Genomic DNA, 27189 nt, shown 5'->3' with positions numbered 1-27189 from the left:
GGTCTGGAAAACCTTCAAGCTGAGAATTTAGTTTAAAGTGGCCCTCCTTCAGTAGTGCCCATGAGCATCTGGCAGAAACACATGCAAATCCTTTTAAAATGAACTCCCTTCTATCTAGGCTTCAAATAATTCCCATAGAAATATGAATTCACAATTAAAAAAGAAAAGCATCATGGGCGAGACCCAACAAAATAACAAGCAACTCACACCACCCACAAAAAGTCACGTGTTGGAAATATCAGATAGTATAAAATTTCTATACAATTTATAATGATTAGAGAGCAGAAACTAGGGAGCCATCTGCAGGAGATAAGATTTTTACACAGAAAATACAAAAGTATCTATACATAAAAATAGAATTAAGGTTTTTTTAGTAAAATTGATACTTATATGGTCAATATTTTAAAAATGCATTTCTATATACCAACAACAAAAAATTAGAACATGTAATAAAAAGACAGATGCCATTTACAGTAGCATCAAAAATATTAATTACCTAGGAAGAGATTTAACAAAATATGAGTAAGATCTGTATACAGAAAATCATAAAATGACTGAGAGAAATCAAAGGAAATTTAAATAAATGGAAAGAGATACTATGTTTATGGATAGGAAGATTCAATATTATAAAGTTGTCACTGCTTTTCAAATTGATCCATAGATTTATTTTATTACATTTAAAATCCCAACAAAGTATTTATTTTGACTGGTGGGCATTGAGGAATGGATAGTGGAACTTGGCAAGTTGATTCTCAAGTGTATCAGAGCGGACACTGAAAATCAGTTGAGAAAGTATGAGCTTTAAATAACTGATGCTGAGACAACTGGTTATTCATATAGAAAAAAATGTATCTGAACCCCTACCTCACACCACATGCCAAAAATCAATTCTAGGTATCTAAAATACTCAAAATTAGGTAGAGTTTTTAAACTTTTTGAAAGTAATAAAAGAAAATGCCCTTTTCAATTAAAGGATGAGAAGAATCTCTGAAGCTAGACAAAAAGCACAGAAAATAAAGGAAATTATTATTAAAGTCAACTACATTAAAATTAAGAACTTCTGTTCATCAAGATATACCATAACAGAAATGAAAAGATGAGCCACACACTGGGAGAGGGTATTTGCTATACCCATATGACAAAGGGTTAGTATCCAGACCATATAAAAACTATAAGCCATTCAGAAAACTACAACTTAATTTATTTTAAATGGGAAAAAGATGTGAATGGGCTTATCACTGAAGAGAGAACACAAATGGTAAAATAACATGAAAATATGTTCAACTTCATTTGTAATCAGGGAAATGCAAAATAAAACCACAGTGGCATATTATTTCAATTTCATCAGCTTGACAAAAAATTTTTGAATGTAGAATACCAAGAATTGGAGATGTGGAATCACTGAATTCTTATACAGTGTTTGTGGGAGAGTAAATTTATTTCAACCATTTTAGAAGATAATTTGCATTATCTATTAGGTTGAAGGTATGCATGCCTTTTGACTCAGCAATTCTACTCTCTGATGTTTGGCCTAGAGAAACTTTTGTACACATGTAGTGGGAGATAGGTACAAGATGTTCATAGTAGCATATCTGTAAGGGCAAAAACTAGAAATAACCAAAATATTCACCAACAGTAGAATGGAGTAAAATTCCGGTATATTCAAATAATTGAATACTATACAGATATAAACATGAATAAACTGTAGTTATTTGTGACAACAAGGATGCACCTCAGGAACATGTTATTAAGTGGAAAAAGTACGTCCCAGAAAGACCCATATGGAAAATTCCAATTATATGAAGTTCAAAAGCATGCAAAAATCATACATACATACATATATATGTATATATACATACACACACATATATATATATAGAATGATTAGGAAGGATGGGATTGGAGAGGGACACATAGGGGCTTAAATGTTCTATGTCTTAAATGGGACAGTAGATGCACAAGTGATCATGTCATTGTTACTTTTTTTTAATCCTTAAACATTTATTTTATAAATATTATTTTGTATATATCCAATACTTAATAAAATGTCAAGGCTCTTTGGAATTGAGGAGGTAAAAAGAACTTTATCACAGAATGATTTCATGCTGGAAAGTTAGAAACAACAACAAAGGTCCCCAATAAAGGTCTGGTTAAATAAATTAAGGTTCATCTGTATGAAGTGAATACAGCAATGAAGTGAATACATTGACATGAGATGTTCCTTGTATAGTAGATGAAAGAAGTTACAGAACAATATGATATCTCATTTACATAAGAAATATAAAAATACACATACATAAGAATATAAAAAGTGTTTAGTGAGTACACCAAAAAGTTAACTGTATTGGAACCTGGGTGTTGACTATTAGAATTATATTTAGGGTTTTTTTTCTTGATTTCTTCTCATTTTTTTCTACCAGAAACATATATTACTCCTATACCAAAAAAAGTCAGAGAAAGAGTAGCAAAGAATATCTAAGAAACATCAGAAAGAAGAATGTAAATATAAAATATTTGGAAATGACCTTCACAAAATATATTAACATATTATTTGAAGAAAATGGTTACACTTTTCTTAGAGTTAAAAATGAGATTTGAAGATAAATGGATTTATCTATCAAGTTTCTGGCTAAAAGGCAATATAATAAAGATTTAACTTATTCCCAATTTAATTTACAGGATTAAAATAATCCCAAAAATCACAATGAAGTTTTTTTAATTGATAAAATGGCTCTAAAGTTTATCTGGAGATGCAAGAGGGAAGGGATATGGGGACATATGTATATGTATAACTGATTCACTTTGTTATAAAGCAGAAACTAACACACCATTGTAAAGCAATTATACTCCAATAAAGATGTTAAAAAAATAAAGTTTATCTGGAAGAATAAATGGGGCTATTGATAATAGAATTCTGATAATTAAAATTAAGAGGTTAGACTTGTTCTAATGGATACATTTTAAAATGAATGATAAAGCGACAACCATTGAACCACTATGAGAAAGCTCTTAAACATCCAGTAGAAAGTGCTCAAACATCTCTTTATATTTTTAGAAACAGTGAATGTTGGAGGAAATAATGGTAATAGAGAAAGTATAAAATAAATAACGTTGGAATAATGGCTAAGGAAGGGTAGTTAATTTTTTACCTTAAAATACGTTCTAAACCAATTTTTACTGTATTTACCTAAAATAAATTATAGATAAGTTAATGTAAAAAAATTTAGATCATTATTCAGAGGGAGCACAGAAAATATGTAACAGATTCACGATGGTATAAGTCACTAAATCCAATGACTTTGCAGGACCAACTGATAATCTTGACTACCAACACTCTTTTTCTTCCCTTTGCTTCCTTTGACTTCTATGACACACACTGCCCTGATTTTTCACGTCACTTTGGTTGCTACTTCTCCAATTCCTTTGCAAGATTATCCTCCTCTGAAAGCCATTATATGTTTGAGTTCCTCAGGGCCCATTCCTTCTCTACACTGTCTCCCAAGATATTCACATTTATACCCACGACTCCAATTACCACCTCTACTCAGGTGACTCAAATTTAACTCTCCCCCAGGCATTTCTTACCTATCAGTATAAGTCAGAATCCCTGAAAGAGACAGGTGGCACACTCAAATGTACCATAATTAAGGAGACTGTAGTCAAGAGATCATTTGCAAAGGGTTTGGGGAAAACAACAGAGGACAGTAGTCCAGCATCTCAGGGAGCTTTTACTGCCTAGGTTTAAAGGAGGAGGTTAGGGACTTCCCTGGTGGCTCAGTGGTTAAGAATCCACCTGCCAGTGCAGGGGTTCAAGCCCTGGTCCTGAAAGATCCCACATGCCACAGAGCAACTGAGCCCATGCGCCGCAACTACTGAGCCTGCGCTCTAGAGCCCGCAAACCACAACTACTGAAGCCCATGTGCTGCAACTACCGAAGCCCGCGCACCTAGAGCCCATGCTCCACAGCAAGAGAAGCCACCGAAATGAGAAGCCCGCTCACTGCAACGAAGAGTAGCTCCCACTTGCCGCGACTAGAGAAAACCTGGGCACAGCAAAGATCCAACGCAGCCAAAAATTAATTAATTAATTAAAAAGAAAAAGGAGGAGGTGGAAATGATTACTGGATTAGACAGAGAAAAAAAGAGGAAGAGGTGGGAGGAAGAAGAGCAGGAGGCAGAGGAGGAGGTTTTGAAGGAGGCAGGGTGGAAAGAGGAGGAGGTGGGGAAGAGGAAGAGATGATGCAGGATGTATATCATATAGAGTAAATACTCAGCCTTCACGCTTCTTCCTTCATGTCCCTCCTATGGGCTGAACGCAGCTAGAAGGCAGAGCACACGGAGCACGTGCTGGGGATACATGGAATCTTGACATCCCACACAGGTCAATGTCTCTGGACAGGGATCAGCATAGAGATGGGTGGAGAGGGGCTCTAGATGGGGAGGCAGAAGATATCTACCTAACAGACATCTCCTACCAGGCTTCTTCTCTAGGACATCCCAGGGATATTTAAAACTCAGCAGGTCCAAGATTAAACTCATGAACCGCACAACCACAAGAACTCCACAGCCTCTCAAGAACAAAACTAATGAAAAACAAACTGGTCCTCTTTCAGTGTTTTCTGTGTCATCAAATGGTATCAAGGTCAGGTCTGTCTTCCCATAACCGTGCAGTAATGGATTGGAGTGGGGCAAGAGTAGGTGCAAATAGATCATTGAGGACGTTATTCCACTAGTCCAGACAGAAATGATGATAGAATGGGCTGAGGAAGTGTTGGTAATGACGAACAGAAGTGGATGGATTGAAGTGGATAGATTGAAGAGATATTTAGAAAGCAAAATTGTTAGGACTTGTTATTAGATTGGATGTTTGGAGGTAAAAGTAATGTGGTTGTCAAAGATGACACCTTCAGTGATTTCCCATAGATCTTAGGAAGGGGACACAACTCCTTAACATGGACTTATTGGCCCTGCATGGTCAGCATCCCCCACTTCCCACCCTTCAACCTGCCACCTTCACTTATACCAGGCCCCTCTGAGGATGTGGACTACGTTCTACATTCTTTCAGTCCTTCCTGTTGCCTATGCTTGCCCCTGGGCAGGACCTTTGCACCTGCTATTTCCACTGCCTGTAATGCTCTTAGCCAACTACCTAATTCCTCTTTATCATTCTTAGCTCAGTCACCACTTCCCCAGGAAAGCTTCCCCTGACTTCCCTAACTAGACCTAACCCTCCTATGAAAGCTCTCCTATACTGTGTCCTTCCCTCTGTAGTCTCTATCCTTTAGTAGCTTACACACACTCGTGTGGCTTTTCAGTTAATGTCTAACATATTCTCAATCCCCCACCAGGATATGAACTCCACGAGGACAGGGACTGTGTCTTTCTTGTCTCACAATAGTCTTATTGCCTCTCGTAGTGCCTGGCACCTTGTAGTACACACACACACACACACACACACACACACACGCATACACACACTCTTTAATGAATGAATGAATAAAAGTAAAAGCAATGGAATATATCATGCAGAAAAACACTGATGGATTTAATAGACTTAAATTATTATCTTCTCCATATTAAACAAGAGTAAAGAGTAAATGATAAGTGATAAACTTAGAGATATATTCATAATATAAAGACAAGACGACTATATCTCAGTAGAGTTCTTGCTACATCAAAAATACAAATACTAATAACACCCAACAGGAATTGACAAAAACAAAACAAACAAAAAATCCCCATAGAACAGAAAGAGTTATGACAACTTTTCACTGTAAAAATTGAAACTCCAAATAAAACTGGCCTAAACAATAAGGAAACCCACTGTATCACATAAGCAGAAGGACGGGATGGCTTCCCTCAGGATCATGAGACGGTACCCAACGATCACCGGGGACAGCATGCTTTCTTGTTCACATTCATCAGAGTAGAAATGCAGTCTCTGCTGGCAATACAATACAAATCCTGGGCTTCCCTAGTGGTGCAGTGGTTAAGAATCTGCCTGCCATTGCAGGGGACACAGGTTCGAGCCCTAGTCTGGGAAGAACCCACATGCTGTGGAGCAACTAAGCCTGTGCACCACAACTACTGAGCCTGTGCTCCAGAGCCTTCAAGCCACAACTACTGAAGCCCATGCGCCTAGAGCCCTGTGCTCCACAACAAGAGAAGCCACCGCAATGAGAAGCCCATGCACCACAACAAAGAGTAGCCCTCGCTCACCACAGCTAGAGAAAACCCGTATGCAGCAACGAAGACCCAACGCAGCCAAAAATAAAATAAATAAATTTATCAAAAAAAAAAAATACAAGTTCTTCTCTTTAGCTTCCCTGAGTCACTTTAGGACCAAGCTGGGTCAATTCTGCTGTCAGAGGATGCCATGTTCTGATTTTGAACCATTCACCAGCAAGAGAGATTGGATTACCATGTTTGGTTTGTGTTAATCTAGACCCATTCCTGGCACTAGGGTCAATTCCAGAAACCACACTGTTGTTGAGGAATCAAATACAAGGTCCACTAATATTGGCCACAATCATTGGGGGGAATGGTCAGCCTTAGAAGTGAGGCAGATGCAAGAAAACAAACATGGCAGTGAGGTATCATTGTTCAACTTGCAATTTTAAAGTTTGTTTGCATTAAAAAATTATTCATTGAAAACAGATTATAAATTGATTTAATCTTTCTGGAGAGCAATTTAGCAAAATACAAAAAAAACCTTGGAAACATTTATGACAAATTTTGGAAAGTATACGTGTGTGTAGAAATGAGAAAGCACAAAAATGTTCTTGTGGTTGTTACTGGCTGGCAATTTTATGGGTGACTTTTATTTTCTTTTAAATGTTTTCCAAATATTCTTTAGCCTAATTTTGTTTATTTAAACACAAAGGACACGAAGGAACCTCTTATTTCAGAACGTGGACCACTTTCAGTCAGGAATATCCTCTGGAAACTTAAGCAGTAGGCAAAGTAGTTGCAGGGTTTCATTGCTCCCTTAAGGTAATGAAGAGAAAATAGCAAACGATGTGAATCAGAGATTCTGAGTTATGGAATTCTCCGCTTCTAAAGTTCTAGTTTGGCCCAATTGGTCTGTAATCCAGGGGAAAATAAGAAACAAGGCATAAAACACTGCAGAAAGATATGTAGTTACAACAGAACATTTAGCATAAAGCTTGTTCTTCTAAAATTCAACCTCTAATTCAACTCCATAGGCTCTTGCTATAGGACTTAGTGAGTAAACAGCTGAAGCTACATGACCAGACTTAGCTTGATCTACTGTCACTTTTGTTGAGGAGAAAAGGTTGGACAGTTTTAAAAACTTAAGCATAGGAAAATATCTGAACTCACTTTTAAAGTTCAGAGTCAGAACGTCCGGGATAAAGGAACGTGTGTTAGTAAACTGGGATTTCCAACAGATCTTTAACCGTGAGATCAGTGACGATGTTCTTTCTCCAGATTTAATTTGATAATTTCCCCCATTCTTCTCAGACCACTCTTGGTTCTCTTTCTGCCTTTATAGTCACCCTTCTGAGTAACCTTGGGCAAGTCATTTAACCTCTGCTGTAGCCTTTCTGAGAGAGCCTTCCATCGTGGATTTCCCTCTGTCTAAACATCTCTAAAGCTTCCTTGGAGTGAAAGATCAGGAAAATCTATAAATTTAGGATAGCCCTTAGGCTAATGAGGGAGTACTGCGTTTTTACACAGTCCTCCTTTGAAGGGCTTAAAAACAGATCTTTCACCTAGACAAGAAGGGAATATGCCAGCATCAGATTCTACCCCATCAGTCTCCCAGCAGTTACAGCAAGCCAACAGCTCAGCCTGTGCCTAAATTGGCCATGAATAGACAAGTAAGGACAGCAGAGAGGCAGGAAATGGGGTTAGGTTGATTTCCATCTATTAGCAGCAGCTTAAACTGGTATGCTGGGCAGCTCTGTCTCCCATTGGCTACAGCTGCTGAGAGCAGCAGGATGAGGGTTGACCTATATCTGTCGGGTGTAAATCAAACCCTGAATTTGTTTGTAGCAAACTTCAGTGTTCCAGAACGCCAAGTTTAACTTACGCCCAACCACATACAATATTTTTATCAGGAACCGTGATATTCTCCACCTGCGAGGAACTTACATCTGTGGGTTTCCCCCCTCCTAGATTTTTTTTTTGCTTTCTTTCTCACTGCCTCTCTCTCCTGTCACCCTGTGACCATTTTTGTCCCCCTGCATCTGTGTTATCTTCTGGCTGGGCGGGGTTGTGATGGTCACAGCTGTGCTCCTTCTAGCAATCACGGTCACACCGGCCCTTCTCTGCCTGCCCCAGTTTCCATCTGACCAAGTTGTGCCCATCCCTTGCACTTGCAGTTGTTACCCAGGTTGGCACTGCCTCATGACCGCGTGTGCCCTTCTGGGCCAGCGCAAGTTTCAGAATGTGTCAGTTGCTAATACAACTGCAGCTGTAGACAGACAGAAATATGTTCAAAACGTGAGTTCTAAACTTCCTACACAGAAACTGTTTCTTAATAGTTTTTGAAGACCAAATAATCTTTTTTTTTTTAAGATAGCGTTTAAGTATTCAGACATTTATTTTCCTAGATTAGAGAATAAACTACTTGAACTTTCATGTAGGCAGCTAACCATCCAAACGTGGCAAAGCTCTTTTCCTTCGTCTTGGGTCTCAATCAGTACATGGATGTTGTTTTGTTTGCCTCAATCAGTATGTGTATGTATTTATGTACACTGACATCACAATGTGAAACTTAACCTACTCAGTTCTGCCGTCACACTAAAGCATCAGTACACTTAGGTTTCTATTTATAATGCAGAAACTGCTCTTCATGACCTATTATCATTTCTTCACTGGGGCCCTGTAGTAACAGAAAAGAAGCCCAGATGATGGAAAATTATTCTAGCAACTCAGGTCCCCATGCACACAAGCCACATTGCAGTAATTTGAGATGGAAAAGACCTATTAGGTCATCCCACTGATTCTCTGAGGGCATGTGGTGGTTTTTTCCCTCTCCAATACGCTGATCTACATTTTAGTGCCTTTTCCAATTGCAAATGGCACAAGTGACGGGGCCTCCATCCCTCCTGAGGGACAGGGCAGCACAGTCTATAATAGATCTCTCCATTAGGGCATGAGACTTGTTCAGCCGCCTAAATTATCTTTGTTTTGACTTTCATTTCCATCACTACTCCTGCCGTCCCCTTGGACCACACTAAATAATTTCTCCCTGTCCCCGCTATTTACACCCTTCAAGTCCTTGTGGCTGATGAGCCAGTCCCTGTTAGTTAGAACCAGTAGTCATGCTGGGAGACTTGTCTCTTTCATCTTCCCTCTGAAGGCAGTCCCTTCAGGCTGATAAATCAGATTTGTTGCTCTTCGATGAACGCCCATCCGTTTCTCAATAATTTGCCTCATTTCTTTGTCACTCAGGCTGTTCAGGAAAATCCCCTTTGTTTGTCTCCGTTGTTGCAAAATAAGATGATGGTGGTAGAATCTCTGCTTACAGCAAACAGAGCACATCTCTTCAGCCACCAGGCATCTTCCTGCCCCCAGGACACTGGCGTCATCTAGTCCGTTATCTTTAACTCTCTTACTTGGGGTGTGGAGCTACTGTGTTAACAGGACTTAGGTGTGTTTGTAGAGACAGGAAGAGTTGATCTGTATTTCACCTGACCAGCTTTCCTTGTTGTATATTTAGTTAATGCCGATTAGCTGTTTAAATCATAATTTGCTGCCCATCTCAATTCCCCGTTGGAAAAGCTTCCTTGAACTTCCTCAAGAGAATGCTAACCTTTCCATTAATACTCCCACGTTTCCTGATATTAAAGTGGACATCACTCACCATATCAGACATCTTTGCCAAAAGGGGAATTCTGTTGCTATGAGAGGGGCAGGATGGCCCCTTTACCTTGAATGAGCTGAATGTCCCCGCAAACCAGGAAATTTGGGGAGTGGCTTTTGCAGTGCCAGCATCAATAGTGTTCAACCTGTCCCTTCTCTAACTCCCCAGGTAATGGCTCCCCTGAGTGCTAAAGCACCCCATTTAATAAGGTCTCTCCTAATGTGCTCAATGCTCATATTTATGCAATAATAATAACCAACATAGTGCTTTACGAACTGTTTTCATCTAATTACATCATCCTACTTAACAGTCACGGCCACCCTGTGAGAAAGGAACTATCTTCTTTATTTTACTGGGGAGGAAACTGAGGCTTAGGGATGTTCCATTGCCCAATTTCACAAAAATATTCAGTTAATTATCCTTTCCATTCCCTTTTTGTTCTCCTTCTCAAATCATTGGAAAAAATGCTCCGTGAACAATATGTGAAGAGGCACTAACTGTATACAGGTTCCTAAAGTCACTGGGATGCTGGCCATTGCATAATATTTTTCTGTACTCTTAGTTGGCAAAAATAGAGTGAATAGACATCATCCACAGTTCAGTATGAGTCCTATGGTTTATCAGTAGGATAACTCAGTTGTTATTCGATGACAGAAAGAGTATATTAAAATTTATAAGACATAGCTTGCTATCTCTTTCTAAACAATAATGTAATGTTATTAGGCATGAGCTAAAAGTGAGCTTATCTCCTCAAATACCAGTTCAGACCCTGAGGGTATCTGTTTTTCCTGCAAAGCTGATAAAATTATATACACCTAAGATAAAAGAAGAAAGAACTATGTATGTCAATACATGTTAATAACATGATTTGAAGAAACAAAGGACCTGAATAATACTGACTTTTTTGAGTAATTTAAAAAGCAGAAATATAATTTTCTACCAAATACATGGTCAAGGAAGCACAATATCCTAATATTGTGCTAACAGCTAAGCAAAGGATGATGCTTATTGCATCACTTATTTTCAAGTAGTGCTTAGCAATATTTTTAATTTGGCACAAATGTGATTACAGTAGGAGAAAGACCTGTACTGAAGGGTTTTTACGCTTTAAGGGATTGAGGCAACATCCAAATAAAAGTCTCATCAGAGCCAGCATTTTGAACAAAATCCAGATCAAGAAATGTATGCTGTTAAGTGAACTGCTCCTTGCTGTGTCCTGGCCAAAGAAAGCAAATTGCGTGTGTACGCATAAACTATCAATGCACAGAAACATGCAGAAGTCTCCATCTCTATCAAGATGGAAGGCAGAATTCTTTTTTCCTCCATCTCTATTAAGACAGAAGGCAGAATTATTCCTTCTGCATCAGCTTGAGAGCCCTCACTGTCTCATGTGTAACTAACTTTAAAGTGTACTTTGTGGCTGGACTGGATGGTGCCTATAACTTTCTTGCAACAAATTTTTAAGCAAACGCAAACTTGAAGATGCACCCTTGAAGATTCCAGCTGTATTTCATCGTACCCAGGGTTTAATTGTAAAAAAGAAAACTCTTATTGCTTATTTTTAATTACTGCAAATTCAAACACATGTTTACTATGGTGAAGTTTAAAAATACAATGAGAAAAAAGAAACCGATAGTTTTTATTCAGAAGTAACCAATTTTGACACACCCTCCTACTGCCTTATCTACATAGCTATATATATGTATATATTCATCTTTTTTTAAACAATAAGTTGTTGGTTTTAATAGTCAATAATACTGACTTCTTTGTTCCTTTAACCTAAGATCTCTGAAGCCCTTATGCAAGAACTGATGCTGTTTTGAGCTAATCTAAAAAGGGTGAAAAAATGCTGTAATTAAAAGTTTTTAAAAACATTTACTTTATACAACTCATGAGATTTGAATCTTTTAAAAGTAAAAGACACCTTCTACAGCCAAACCTTGGATAAATACCTAGAAAATACATTACACCTACTACCTACATTACACCTACCTACCTACTATTCCGCTATTAGTCTATATGAACCTTTTCCGTGGATTCCAGTGTACCAGGGATTGACAACACAATGCAAAGGGACTGACATTGACTAGACCCAGCTTTGGGAGCTTAGGGAAAGGGGCAGGAGTTTGATGCCAGACCTAAATCACTGATGTCAACATTAGGCTCATTTTCTTTGCCCACCTACCTCCCCCTGACCATGCATGTCATCTCTGCTCCCAAGAACAGATTTTCTCAGGACCTTTTTTTTTTTTTTTTTTTAGGAATTTTCCAGCTTACTCTTAAGATAACTCTCAAATACTAAAACATCTATGAAGTCCCTAGATGGGAGTTTTGCTTTTTACGCTGTACTGAATATTGTATTTCATCAAATCTAAGACACTACCTATTGTTAAGTTGTATCATTATTTTAAAGCGATACTAAGAAAAAAGATGCTGCCAACTAAACTATCATATACCATTAATTTCAAATTTGATCCAATTTCAGAGATGTTAAAATGTGAAAAAGTATCTTACAAATGAACTTTGGCATTTATTTAAACCTACACATTGCATAAAGAATATTCAGTCACATACCATGAACAGATTTTTAGCACCTACTACATATTAGGTTATGTACAGAGAAGTTAAAATTAGAATAGATATCTTTGACATTTAACTTGTTTATTTTTTTGGATTGAAATCAAAGCAAAATGTTCATATTTTAACATTTATGTTTCTATAGAGAATACTCATTTTCTAGACCGAACTTTATGGTCTCAGAGTGGAAGCAGAGGCCATCCATGTGGTCTTGAGTCTCTTTATCTCTTTGTAATGTATCCTCAGAGACAACAGAATTTTAAGTTAGACCCCTTTTTACTTCAAGAAGCATGTCTGGGTTCTTTCATCTTCAAGATTTCAGTTAGTCACTTAGTTTTTTAAAATTCGTCAGGCTTGGAAAATACAGATTTATTCCCATCTGTGTTTATCATAGCTTCTGCTTGGCCAGTTTAATCACCAGATTTTACAGTTAAAGACAGTGAAACTTAGGCCACTTAACTGATTTGTCCCTCAGCATTCAGGTGGGTTCTTTCTTGTCTAAGGAAGTCTGTCCAACACAAAGTACAGTCTCGTTCAAGGCTCTTTTAATCTTACAGATCCAAATATGTTCTTTCAGTTGCCTAAGATATCTATTCTCTTCTACACCTTCTAAAATCAAAGTCCATATTTCCATCTTCTTTTAAATTGTTCTGCCCCATACTGGCAGCTGCTTTCTAGTATCCAAATCTAGAACAATGTAGTTTCCCCTTGCAGAGAGAAAGAAGCAGTCCCTATTTACGCACAAAAGTAACTTGCTACCTGGAATGTAAATGTAGAGCCACTAGCCAGTCAAATATGAATTCGTTCTGAGTGGGAGACAGTGAGGGAACTGTCTTACAAGTTTGTATCAGTGCCCAGCCTTTCCTCTTTGAGTTTTACCTTGTCTGCTCCTTTTCTTGCTTTAAAATGATTATCTTTCAAGCACAAGAGAGAAATAGAAATATTAAAAATATTTAAAACATGAAATTTTGATGAAGTTTAAAAAAAAAAGCATATTCAAGGAAATATAGAAACCTGTGATCTTTGGTGGAATTAGTTTACCTAGCTGTGTACTGAAAGGTAATGGTCTTTTGAGCCCCCTCTCTCACTATCCTGCCCCCTGGGGCCACAGATAAACCTGTTAGCTAGAAAACAAGCTGGTTGAGGCTGAGCAAAGATTTCTGTATATCACCCAGGGCAAACTTTTTTCTGAAAAGGTGGAAAAAGCCTCAATAGCTATGAGGAAGGTGGATTCCAGAAGGCATTAATTAGCAATGCTCCTGAAGGGAATCCTGCAAGGGAATTCGGAGAAGATGGTCAGAGAATGAGGGCTGAGATAGGAAGGGACAGGATTGATATGTGAGTCATAATCCTTAATTGCGTTTTGGAAATGCCTGCATTTGGCAAAAGACATCCTTATTCTTCAACGAACAGAAACATTTGCCTCCAAGTCATCTGGATTTTTTGCTCCCCTAAATAAATACTTCTGGATTCAATCAGAGTGGGAGACAAACAAATTTAGTTGTTTAAAATCCCACTCATATTTCTGAGCCGTTTTCTTATCAATTATAATTGTAGTATCTTTCACTTAGTAAGTAACTGAGGTTCTAATTCTTGGTCTTGAAATGTGATACCAGACCCAAGCCATATTCTTTGAAATCACTGGGTTAATGTGTCTTCATCTAGAAATGTGACTCCTACTAAAACGATTTCCCTTAAAAACTGTGGGACATTTAACCATTCCAATTTTATCTAACACAGATGATTAAAACACATTTAAGCAAGTGTGTGTATGTCTGCTACAGACTGAATGTTTGCGTCTTGGCAAAATTCACATGTTGAAATCCTAACCCCCAATGTGATAGTATTAGGGGATAGGACCCTTGGGAGGTGATTAGGTCATGAGGGTGAAGCTCTCAATAATGGCGCTAGTGCCCTTATAAAAGGGACCCCAGGGAGATTTCTGGGCCCTTTCACACTGCGAGGAAACAGTGAGAAGACAGCTCTCTACAAACCAGGAAGCAGGGCCTCACCAAGACACCAAATCTGCAGGCACCTTGATCTTGGACTTCCCTGCCTCCAGAACTGTGAGAAATAAATGTTTGTTTTTTTAAGCCACCCAGTCTATGGTATTTTTGTTACAGCAGCCTGAACTAAGATAGTTTCCAAATGGACGATGATATTTTCAAAAAAGAATTTTAGATGACTTTTTGTTTGTATTATATAATAAAGGATGTTTCTAAATCCAAAGCTGTTTTTAATCACAAATAGAAATTGTAAGTGCAGATTCAAGTAACAGTGTAGTTATAAAGTGCTAACATTTTCTTTATATTTCAGTCATTTTTGGTAATATAAACATAAGCAGAATGATTAAGGAAAAATGAAATTATCTCATGGTTTCATTTCCTGTTTTCATTACTCATTAAAACTTTGATAAGTGTGGTGAATGAAATGTACTACTCAATTACAATGTGCCAGAGGTTCCTTTGGACACAAACTACATTAATTTTAAGGTTATTTTTATTCTTATTTTTTATTTTTATTTTTTTTGCGGTACGCGGGCCTCTCACTGTTGTGGCCTCTCCTGTTGTGGAGCACAGGCTCCGGGCGCGCAGGCTCAGCGGCCATGGCTCACGGGCCTAGCTGCTCCACGGCATGTGGGATATTCCTGGACCGGGGCACGAACCCGTGTCCCCTGCATCGGCTTATATGCATATGCTTATATGCATATGCTTAGCTGTGTGTTTTCTGTGTGCCTTTTGATTAGAGGATTTTAGGCAGGGAACTAAACTCTGGTAGTCCTATATAATAATTTTAGCATAATAAGAAATTAATTGCAGGGCCAATTTTATTTTCAGTAATGGGTACACAGACAGTTTGCTGCCACCAATGGGCTTGATGCTATTTAATAAATTTCCCTTATCCTATATATAATTGCATTAATATATTGTTATTTTATTTCTAAGTTTTAAAACGTTTGCAGAAAATTGTGTTTGCGGGTGTGTGTGCACAGGCACATGTGTGGTGTGTAAAGCATTCTTTCTAGTAATATGTGTAAGACCTATTTTTTTCTACATTTAGAAAAATGTAGAGAAGCCCAGATATGAAAATAAAAGCCATTGGTTATGCCAGTGCCCACAGGAACCACTGTTAATATTTTGATATATATTCTCCCAGTTGCTTTTATCCATGCATATGTAAAGATATATTTAAATTCAATTGGAAACATACTTTATAGCTTGGTTTGGTTTTTCTGACTTTTTAAAATTCTTTTGATAATAGTATATCAAAACATATTCTTATAATCATTAAAATTTCCTCTACATAATTCTAACGTAGAATTCCATTGCATGGTTATACTCTAATTATTGGAGCAATTCCTTGTTGTTGGACATGTAAGTAGGTGGAAAAACTTTAAATATAAATTCCTAAAGTCTTACTCATGTTATAGGTTTTAGATCTTTAATGATTAAAAAATTATAATAATGTGCTCAATAAAAGCCTTGGACTAAATCTCTATTGATCTGAATTTTAATCTAAAATTACAGAGTTAAAGGCAACCTCAGAGGAATTTAGTCCATTTTCCTATTTCTAGATAGGAATATATCACTGTCCCAGATATATCTTTCTAGAAACTATCTTGAATTTAATGAGGGAAGAAGATCCACAACCTTACCCACTGTAGTATTACACAGACTTGGTGTCAGGAGTACAAGCTTTGAAGGTACGTAGACCCTAGGACCAATTACCAGATAAAGGCCTCTGATCTTTGAGTTTATTACTCTGTCTTATTCTCGGTTTCTATGAGGATTCCACTGCAGGGTTTCTGGAAGATTCCATGAGATGATGTACATAGAGTGCCCTGCACAGTGTAGATGCTGAACATATGCTAGTTCTTTTTACTTACCCTGTTTTTCTCAAATCTGTAAGATTTCCTTGCATTCTTTCTACAATTAAAAAAAGAAAATGCACATTCCATATTTATGGCACTAAATAAACCTGAAGATCACTATTAAGTCCTCTGAACTAGTTTGACTTTTTCTAGAGTCTACTTTCATAATTCTTTAAACATTCAGACCCTCCTAAATTGTGGGACATCAAGTTATACAGGATATATTACCATTGGTCTCGCCAGTGATACAGATGGTGAGAAATTCCACCATACTTTATATATTATCTCACTGCCACTATAGCAAGAACTTGCTGAATTCTTTAGAGATTATGATGTTATTAACTCAGGTTCCATTTATAGGCCAGCATGACAAGGACAACTGCTTTCCTGTGTTGTATTTATTTCTTGATACTGATTCTTCCTCTTGCTTAGAAGCAGTTCCTTCATTGTTTCAAGTTAGTTTCATTAATTTGGATCCGTTTTCCAATGTCAGACTATTTGCTTTTAATTATATGGTCTTGTCATCTGCATGTGTACTTTATTCTTAAGTTACTGATTACATTTAGAGGCAAAAGAGTTAATACACACCCTCACAGATCAACAAGAAACCATTACACATCTATGCAGTAGTGACATAGAAATAAAGGCTACCTCTTTTGTAAGCAGTCTTCTTTTAATGTGAGTTCAGTAGCACTGAAACTTTCTTCAGCCTTACATATTTGAGTAGATTTTAGTATGTCATCTGTGTGGATTATGAGTTTGTAGGCTTTGGCTCTGAAAGCTGTAATTACCAATGTTTGAAAGACATCTGTGAGGGTGAGGATATGGAGAAGATAAGCCAAAAGCAAGATATATAATTACCACACCCTGTCTTCCTGTTGGGAACTCTGGATGTTTAAAGCAATTAGGACATTTTAGACAGGTCCTTCTCCTATCGGAGTGCAACATCAGGTTGCTCTGAATATAAGTAATCAATCTCTCAGGCAGGACGTGTCCTCTCTCACAAACACTATCAGCTCATAGGTCCTTCAAAGACCAGGGTGGAAAAGAACCATACTTCTCTATTACTGAGTGAACATATCCCTGACTCTCCTGCTATAAAGGCAATTTTTATAGAGAGGGAAAAACAATGGGCCTGGAGTCAGGAGAGCTGATTCCCAGCTCTGAATCTCTCATGTGCTGTGACCCTGGACAAGGCTTCAAGTCTCAATTTTCCCATCTGTAAAATGGAAATAGTATAACTACTTCACAGAATTATTACAAGCCAAAAGGTCATATTTATGAAAGTGCTTTAAAAATACTATGAAATTTCTATACAATTCAGGATATAGAAGATAAAAAATCATGTAGACTCGCACCATTTCTTTGGAATGTTGAATATTTGTTTCTGTTTTCACCTATGGTTAAATACTGAACATATATGCTTTCAATATTTATGAATGCATTGAATGCATAGCTCCGCTATGAGTAGCTATGACTTGGAAATATTGAGAGAAATGACAAGATTCCTTGTTATTGATAATTAACAAAGGAACCATTTCTTTCAAAGGTAAGGGTAGGTTAAACCTGACTCACAGTACTTTGCTCTGCCTGATTTTCTTAGATTTTCTTTAAGGAAAACTGCTTAAAAGTTTTCTAAGAATAAGTGAGGCAAGATTGGCCCTTGAGTAAGGAGAGTGGGCAGCTAAAGCCTAAAGCTTCTTTCTCAATAACAAGTTTAAGTGCCTTGTTTATTTTCATGTGATTAAATGACACTTGTATAAATACCTTACTGAGTAATGGTGCTGTGGCAAAACTGAAGTTTATTTAAGACATTGCTCCACCCAAGGTGAGCAATTAAAGCAGGTATGTAAACTAAGTCACCTTTGGCTTCTCTACTCAACCCGATGAGTAAGTAGTACTAGAAAGGAAAAATGGTGTGGGGTATATGGCACGGCTGGAGGTGGGAAGAAATAGGAAGGCAGAAGAAGCCTCCCTGAAAGAATGAAGGAAGCGTGAAGGGTGTTAGGGAAACTGTAACAATTGAAAATTGATTCCGACTATTGATATCAGTCTATCAAGTTAATGCAAATTAAGGTGGCATGAGATTTCTTTAAAAAAACAAAAAAAAGCCTTTTCCCCATACAGTGTAATAATAATCACCTTATTTTAAATGTAGCCAAGAAGGGCTGTGTTTGCTCATGTGATCGGGTTTCCATACTTCCCACACCTGGGGAAGTATCAGCTAATATTGATTTAGCACTAATTTATACCTGATGGTCATGACCAACTAGAATAGAGGAAAACTGGTACAAATTAGTGAGGCCCTGTGGTCCCAGTAAGTGGTCTGGGGCCCAACTGTTGTATATCAGTACAAATAACTCTTTCTGGGAGGGAATGGAAAAAATATTTTAAATGGATCTGAATCTGCTCTCAGCAGCTCTAGCGCTATTGGGCTAAAGATCTCCTTTAAGAATGTTAGGAATGGGTAAGATCAAGTTACATTCTTAGATTTTTATTATGTTTAGCTTATTAATTTGGGAGGTAAGCAAACTAAAAGCAGAACAGGCTTTAAAACATCTGACTTATTATTATATTATGAATAATAACTGTTAGCTGGTCCATTCCATTTACCTTTTCCTTAATGAAATTCTCTATAAAGAAATATCCATAAACTAGTCTTACATTTTAAATATCGCTGCAGATTATTTGGAACCACAGAATTAGATACCAATCCACTGAAAACTGTTTTCTTTGGGTAATTTCCACGAATTGACGTCAGTTATCAACATCTCTTTGTATTTGGCTAAACACTGAGAAATATTTGGGGTCTGCAGTTAAATTTAGTGCACTTTTATTCATTTCTATTCCACTGTTTCCCAAATGTGCCAAATCATAAACATCACCTGGGGAACTTGTTAAAAATTATACAATCCTACCCCTCCTGCTCCCAGACCTGCTGAATTAGACTCTCTAGGGAATGAGGCTGAAATCTGTATTTTTAGAAGGGCCCCAGGAATGCCTGATGAGATATGTGTTTGGAAAACAATTCTATGTCCTTGTTGTATTCCTCATGATGTCAGAGGTCTTCAAACCCCAATATTGCCTTCTGACTACTCCTCTCCTCAGTGATTGCAGGCTTTTTTTCTGTTCCACCCCACCTAAGAAATAAGGCACATTCCCACCAGCCACTGTGGCCCTCAGCAGCAGTGAGTCTCTGCGGCAGTTGCAGTGGAGAGCAGCTACCATCTTGGGTAGGGAGGTAATGGAATAAAGGGATGGAGGTGTGGTCTGGAAAAGTCTTTCCAGAGATTCCCCTTGACAACCAGTTGTAGATGACATTGCTACCTCTTCAAATGGCCGTGCTCAACTTCCTTTGCTCTACATAAATTTTTTCTTTACCTTCACTCTCTTAACGTCCCTTCTTCCTGTAAATGGAGGGGGAAACATTGTCCCATTTTGTCAAACTTGTGCTCTTGATCAAATCCTCTACTGCCTCATGGAAACTAAATCTATTAATCCTCCTCAGTCCAACCTCATTTTTTTCTCTTTTGGCTTCTATTGGCATATCAGTAGATGCTTCTTCCCTATTCTTTTCAACCTAAAGCAACATATACTTTCTTGGACTCTGATGAACTCCAAGATCCCATTTTACTTCATGCCTATGTTTACTATCAAATTTTTCAAAAAGAGAATTCTACATTACTTGCATTCATCTTCTCACCCTTCTCATCAACCCAACTGTACCCTGGCTTCCACAGAGCCACATTTTATGGACACTATTGGTGTGAAGATTTCCAGTGATGAGATCCAATGACTTTGCTTAGCCCTTAACCTTCTTCCCCATCTAACAGCTTTTGACATTGCTAATCACCCCATCCTTTTGAAAACTTTATCAATTAGTGATCATTTAACTATAAGAATAGGAACCTATTCAAATGATTGAAACAGCAAGGGGGAGGGTAATATAAGACCAAAGAAACTCTCTCACAGAAAGTATAATAGGGCTGCACAAGGATTAGCATCAGGAACTAGGAAGCTATCAGTAACCAATAAAGTTTTAACAAATAATTCTCGGGCACCTGCTATATTCCAGGCACTCCTAGGTGTTCAGTGACCAAGTAGTAGACAGAAGAGACAAGGTCCCTGCCTTGAGAGACTTTATAATCTAGTGGGGAAGGCTTACATAAACAGGTAATCAAATGTGTATTTACACCGTATAATGAGCACTACAGATGAAACAAACTGACCTAATGATACATTATTATAGGCTATTAGTGATAGGCAAGGACTCAGAAAGGATACTCTGAAGACATGGCATTTAAACTGCGATCTGAAGAATGTGAGGGAGCCACTCAGGGCAACTGAGGAGTGGGGCTGTGGAAGGAGTGTTTTAGGCTGAGGATACACCTGTGTGCAGGCCCTGCAGTGGTGTTTCGGGGGAAGTGAAAGGAGGCCACTGTGGCTGGAACTTAAAGGGTGAGGGGGAGAATAGAGGGAGGTGAGGTTGGAGAAGGAGGCAGAAGCCAGAGCAGGCCAGGCCTTTTAAGTATTTAAAGGAATTTGGATCTCATTGCAACTAATTGGAAGCCATTGAACTGATTTAAGCAGGAAACAACAAGGTCCAATGTATTTCCAGGTTTACCCTGCCTGATGAGCAGAAAATAGATTAAAGGAGGCAAGAGTAGAAGGTAGAAGACCAGTTGGCAGCTATAGCAATAGCTCAGGTAAGAGATGATGACAGTTTGGTTTAATGTAGTAGCAGAGGAGATGGAGAGAAGTGGATGGACTACACATCTATTCATGAGGAGCAAATAAGAGGACCAGCTGATAGGTTAGAGTTGGGGAGGGAAGGAGAGTGAAAAATCAAGAATACTGCCTGGGTTGTCTTGTTTACAATAACTGGGTGAATGGTGATACCATTTACTGAAGTGGGAAAAAGTAAAGATAGAATTTCTTTTTAATAGTGAGGGGAGGAAAGCAGGTTTATAGAAATTGAGAGTTTAGTTCTATTTCAGATACATTAATTTCAGATATTCACAGAGACTTGACATGTCATACAGACAAATGAATATCTGAGTACAGATTTTGGAGGAAACGTCTAGGCTAAAGAGATTAATTTGGGAATTTGTTACCATTTTTAGTATTTAAAGCTATGGCAATGACTGAGATTACCAAGAAGGTGTGCTCACAGAGAAGAAAGCAGAGAATACAGCCCAGGTTTTAGAGGGCACTAGAGGAGGAAAAACCCCTGAAGGTCACTGAACAGCTGTAGTTAGAGAATTAGGAGACAGACCAGCCAATAGAAGAGATTTTGTTTTCAAGAAGTTGAGCCTGACTGTGTTGAAAACTGCTAAAAGTTCGAGTAGGATGAGGTCCAAGGAACATCCATTGGGTCCAGGAATATGGAGGCTGTTGACAACATTGATTAGCAGTTTTCATTGGCATGGTGGGGGTGGAAGTCAGATTCGAGTAGATTGAATAGGAAATCAGAGTTAACCTGCAGACATCTCTCTCAAGAAGGTTTGTTGTGAAGGGATCAGAGAATTAGTACTACAGATGGAAAGGGATAGCATAAGAATCTTTGTTTTTTCTAAATGTTAGGATGGAGCATGTTTATACTTATTGGGGATAACCAAGAATTTGATGATGAACAAGAGGAAGGGAATAACTGAAGAAATGAAACCCCTAAGAAGAGGGGAAGGAATTTAAATCATAAGTAGAGGAGTGGCTTTTGATAGGAGAAGAAGAAAGAAAGGAGAGATGGGTCCAAATGCCAGAAGATTTGTAGATTTGATGGTAGGAATATACTGGAGTTGCATCAGGGGTAGGCAGGTGTGGGGATGGTTTTAGAAGATTGAGGAAAAGGGATAAGACAGAAAATAGTTGTCATGGGAAAATAAACATACTCTCAGTTTCTCTCTCTCTCTCTCTCTCTCTCTCTCTCTCTCTCTCTCAGGTCATCTGTTCTCATTTTGATTTTCTGCAAGTCACTTCATTCATTTCTTTCAGAAGGCAGGTTTCCTCCACTTTTCTGTTTCTGTGACAGAAGATGGCCACCCCATGCACAGGTTTCTGTGATAATCCAGTTCATGCCCTTAATAGAATACCATTGTATTTCTTAATTCCAAATTCCCGGGGGGAGAAAACCTGATTGGTGCAGCTTTGGTCAGTTATCGAACTCAGGTCAAACCAACCATGGTCAGAAGAACAAGGTCAAATTGTACAAACATAGCTGTCAGGCCCAAACCCTCCATGTGTTGGAGGAGGATTAGTTCTTAGAGAAGGGGACGTGAGCTCCCAGATACCCCCACAGACATCCACCAAACATCCTCTGAGACACCAAATTCTTTAATTAAGAAGTGCTTCCCTTCTGCCTTCTTTCCTAGTTTTGTTCTCTTTGGATTGTTTGCTTACTTTTCCTCCTCCACTAATGTATAATTTCTCAAAATTTTGTCCTTGATCCTCTTTTTCTTTATTTCTGTACTTTTCTCCCTCACCAACTTCATTTGTGCCCATGGCTTCAACTATCATATGTACATGGATAACCCTCCAAACCATACCTATGCTCTTCCCAGCTATCATTTAAAAACTGCTCTTAAAAACTCCAAACGAGTTTTTTTTCTCTTTTTTCCCTTTGTATCAAAATGAGATGATGAATGTTAACTCAACTAGTTACAGTAAACATTTCATAATATGGGCAAGTCAAGTCTTTATGCTGTACACCTTAAATTTATACAGTGCTATATGTCAATTATATCCCAATAAAACAAAGGAAAAAACTGTCTCCACTTGAATATCCTCTGATTCTCTTATTTATAGATGAGCTCATTATCTTCTCCCAAACCTACTCCTTCTCTTGGTTCCCTATTCCTGTTAAAGCCACCACTATCCTCTTAGGCATCCAAGCCTGAAGCTTCAGAGTTGTCTGATGTCCTACTTTCAAGGTCCATCAGCTAAGAAGGAGTATCACCTACATCTTTTCCTCCCCTCCATGTCCCCTATCATTCCCCTAACTCTCATTACCTAAACTCCCATGGACTATTCTCAAAGTCTACTAAATCATCTTCCAGTTTACAGTCTCCATCCAGGTTGTAAACTATTCTGGCATTAATATTCAAAAAGCCCAGCTCCATTCATATTCTCCCCACCCACTCAAGAATCTTCAACAGCTCCTCCCTGCATACTCAATAAAGGGCAAGACTTGCCTGGCAACCTCCATGACATGTCATCAACAGACCAAGACTTATCTTCCATTAACCATCAGTCGAGGCAGACTGCTCGATCATCTCCTAACACATCCTGTGTATCCCTAGTGACAAGATTTCCTCATACTCTTCTTTTCTGAAGCCTTTCCTCAGAAGTGACCTTTCCCTCCCATTGCTTCCATTTGCTTTATTTGCATCTCTCTTATGGAAGACCTGTGTTTAGACATGGTTTCTACCTTTATCTGTAGAAATTACCTTTTTACCTCTGAGAGACTACAATTTACCAAAGTGTGAAAACAAGGATCCCTTACAGAGTATACAAGAGTGTTGCACTTTGAAGGCATTTAATAAGTGACTTGATGAGGAGTTACTAAGGCCTGATGCTAGTATTATTGCTATTAAATCCTCATGTAGGCTTATTAAACATATTAATATGAACCTTTTCAATAAGATGCTTGGTAGGACACTGGAAACCTTTTCAATAGGATGCTTGGTAGGACACTGTACTATAAAAAGTTTAAAATAATTTTAATAACTTCTCTAGTCAAGCGCTGCTGATGAGTTGATTGCACCTTAACGACAGTCACTCAACACACTTATGTGGTAAAAAGTAAAATTCAGTCACAGAGGAGGAAATTAATCGACACATTTTAATCACTCTAAACTCTCATTTAAAAAAAATAGTATTATGATAATCAAGCACAGTCTCTTCATAGGACCACTACTGCTCTCATGTACTGTTGACACCATGTTTGGAACTAAAACAAATGAAATGTTGCAGCAAAGAGAGAATATTTGCAGTTTTCTGGTCCCCAAATCTTTATTTAGCCTCTGAATGTGTTGGCTTTGTACAATATAGTCTTTTAGTTAAATGATAAAACTCTACTTATGTATCAGCTTAGGGGATGTGCCCCTGGCATCATAGTTGGCGATAGGAATTGCTGTGGAGATGGAAGCTGAAAAATTAGTGGTCCTCATCACTATTTTCTATCCAGGTAGGAATAACTGCATACTTACTCTTTTGATATTTATCAGTTAAAAAACAAGATATCCCCTCTTTCTCTTGCTTCTTCTGAACTTCTTTTAAAAACAAAGCATAGGGCACAGTGGATATCTGGTGGCACAGTGGATAAGAATCTGCCTGTCAATGCAGGGGACACAGGTTCGATTCCTGGTCTGGGAAGATAAGATTCCACATGCTGTGGAGCAACTAAGCCCATGCAACACAACTACTGAGCCTGCGCTCTAGTGCCTGTGTTCCACAACTACTGAGCCCACGCGCCGCAACTACTGAAGCCCACACGCCTAGAGCCTGTGCTCCTCAACAAGAGAAGCCACCACAAGGAGAAGCCCATGCACTGCAATGAGGAGTAGCCCCTGCTCGCCACAACTAGAGAAAGCCTGTGCACAGCAACGAAGACCCAGCACAGCCAAAAATAAATAAAATTAAATCTTTTAAAAAAAAAAAGCATAGGGAAAAGCTCCTTGACATTAGTCTTATCAAGGATTTTATGGTTATGACACCCAAAGCATCACAACAAAAGCAAAAATCAACAAGTGAAACTACATCGAACTAAAAAGCCTTCTGCACAGCAAAAGAAACAATCAACAAAAATGAAAAGACAACCTACAGAATGGGAGAAATATTTGCAAACAACATATTTGATAAGGGGTTCATATCCAAAATGTATAAGCAACTCATGCAATAGCAAGAAAAACCAAACAATTGAATTAAAAATGGGCAAAGGATCTGAGTAGACATTTTTTCCAAAGAAGATATTCAAATGGTCAACAGGTATAAGAAAAGGTGCTCAACATCACTAATCATCAGAGAAATACAAATTAAAACCGAAATGAGATACCTCCTCACACTTGTTAGAATGGCTATTATCAAAAAGTTAAGCAATAATAAGTACTGGTGAGGATATAGTGACATGGGAACCCTTGTGCACTGTTGATGGGATTGTAAACTGGTGCAGCCACTATGTAGAACATTATGGAGGTTCCTCAAAAACTTAAAAATAGAACTACCATATGATCCAGCAATCCCACTTCTGGGTATGTATCTGAAGGAAATGAAATCAATATCTCAAAGAGATATGTGCATTCTCATGTTCATTGCAGCACTATTTACAACAGCCAAGATATGAAAAAAACGCAAGTGTCCACTGATGGATGAATGGAAAAAAACTGTGGTATATATATATATATATATATATATATATATATATACACACACACACAATGGAATATTATTCAGCCATAAAAAGAATGAAATCCTCCCATTTGTGATGACATGGATGAACCTTGAGAGCATTATGATACGTGAAGTAAGTCAGATGGAGAAAGACAAATACTATATGATCTCACTTACATGTGGAATCTAAAAAAATCCAAACTCATATAAACAGAGAATAGGGGCAGGGGCTAGGGAGTGGAGGAAATGGGTGAGGGTGGTCAACGGTACAAACTTCAAGTTATAAGATGAATAAGTTCCGGGGATATAATGTACAGCATGGTGAGTATAGTTAACAATACTATATTGTATATTTAAAAGTTACTAAGAGAATAGATTTTAAAAGTTCTCATCATAGAAAAAGGTTTATAACTATGTGAGGTGATGGATGTGTTAAGTAACCTTATCGTGTTAATCATTTTGCACTAAATACCCATACCAAATCATTACATTACAAACCTTAAACTTACACAATCTTTTATGTCAATTGTATCTCAATAAAGATGGGGGGAAAAGAAACAAAGTAAAATATTTATTATTTACATGAAATGTTCCTTTTTTTTTCCTACTTAATTAAATATATATATTTTTTTCAGTTTCCTTACACAGGCCTCTTGAGAATTGCTCCTAACAGAGAGATAGAACTAACTACATATCAGCAGATGTCACTCTCTTCAACTGTCCTTCTCTGTCAGTTTCAGTTGGTTATTTTTTTTTTTCCTGCAAATTTCAACTGCCTCTTCTCCATTACCAATTTCAGTTTCCGTTTTCAACATATGATGAGCCTCCAAGAGCCACTAGGACTAGTATTTTTCACTTTGCCTGTATAAGGATCATAATACAAGATACGCTTTCCTTTTGAATGCTGGCCCCAGTGCGAATATCTGTATAGTTTACAAAAGCCACACGGAACATTTTTCTACTCCGTGGCTATGTCTTTGCAACAGTGATATACTTCTTATTATCAATTTTTTTTTTGTCTGATGAAAGGCACAGTTTAGTTCACGGGACAAGCACTGGTTAAAATTTGCTACTCTTTTCAACAACATTGAGCAAATATTGTCTACCAGGTACCAAGCACTATTGTGGAGATTCAGCAGTAATAAAACAGATAAAAAGCCTTGCCTTCATGGCTCTTACATTCTACATGGACAGAACAAAAAATAATTACAATATACAGTAGGTGGGTGGTGATGGGTGCTCTGGGGAAAAAAAGTAAGAGAGTAGGGAACATCTAGGGGGTGCTTGCAATTTTAAAAAAGAGTTTCCAGAAAAGCTTTCATTGAGAAGGTGATGACATCTGAGTGAAGACCTGGAGGAAATGAGTGAGCAAGCCATGTGGGTAACTGGGGTAGGAACTGCTCAGGCAGAGGGAACACCTAGTGCAAAGGTGCACGTAGCCTGTCACAAGCAGTAAGGAGTTTTACTGTAAGCATCTGCCAGGGACAAAAATTCAGGCAAGGCTCTTTTTGTTGCTGCTATAAAGA

At 38.0% G+C, this 27189-nt stretch overlaps 1 long non-coding RNA gene across 3 annotated transcripts in view; it reads right to left on the bottom strand.

The window, feature by feature from the left end:
* Positions 1–27189, bottom strand: part of LOC117313586 (uncharacterized) — a 197795-nt gene that overhangs the window by 166425 nt on the left and 4181 nt on the right. The window lies entirely within an intron of this gene.

Source organism: Tursiops truncatus, chromosome 9 (assembly GCF_011762595.2).
Source record: "Tursiops truncatus isolate mTurTru1 chromosome 9, mTurTru1.mat.Y, whole genome shotgun sequence".
Taxonomy (NCBI): Eukaryota; Metazoa; Chordata; class Mammalia; order Artiodactyla; family Delphinidae; genus Tursiops; species Tursiops truncatus.
The sequence above is the reverse complement of the archived record's forward strand: the minus strand, read 5'-3'. Positions and strand labels throughout refer to the sequence as shown.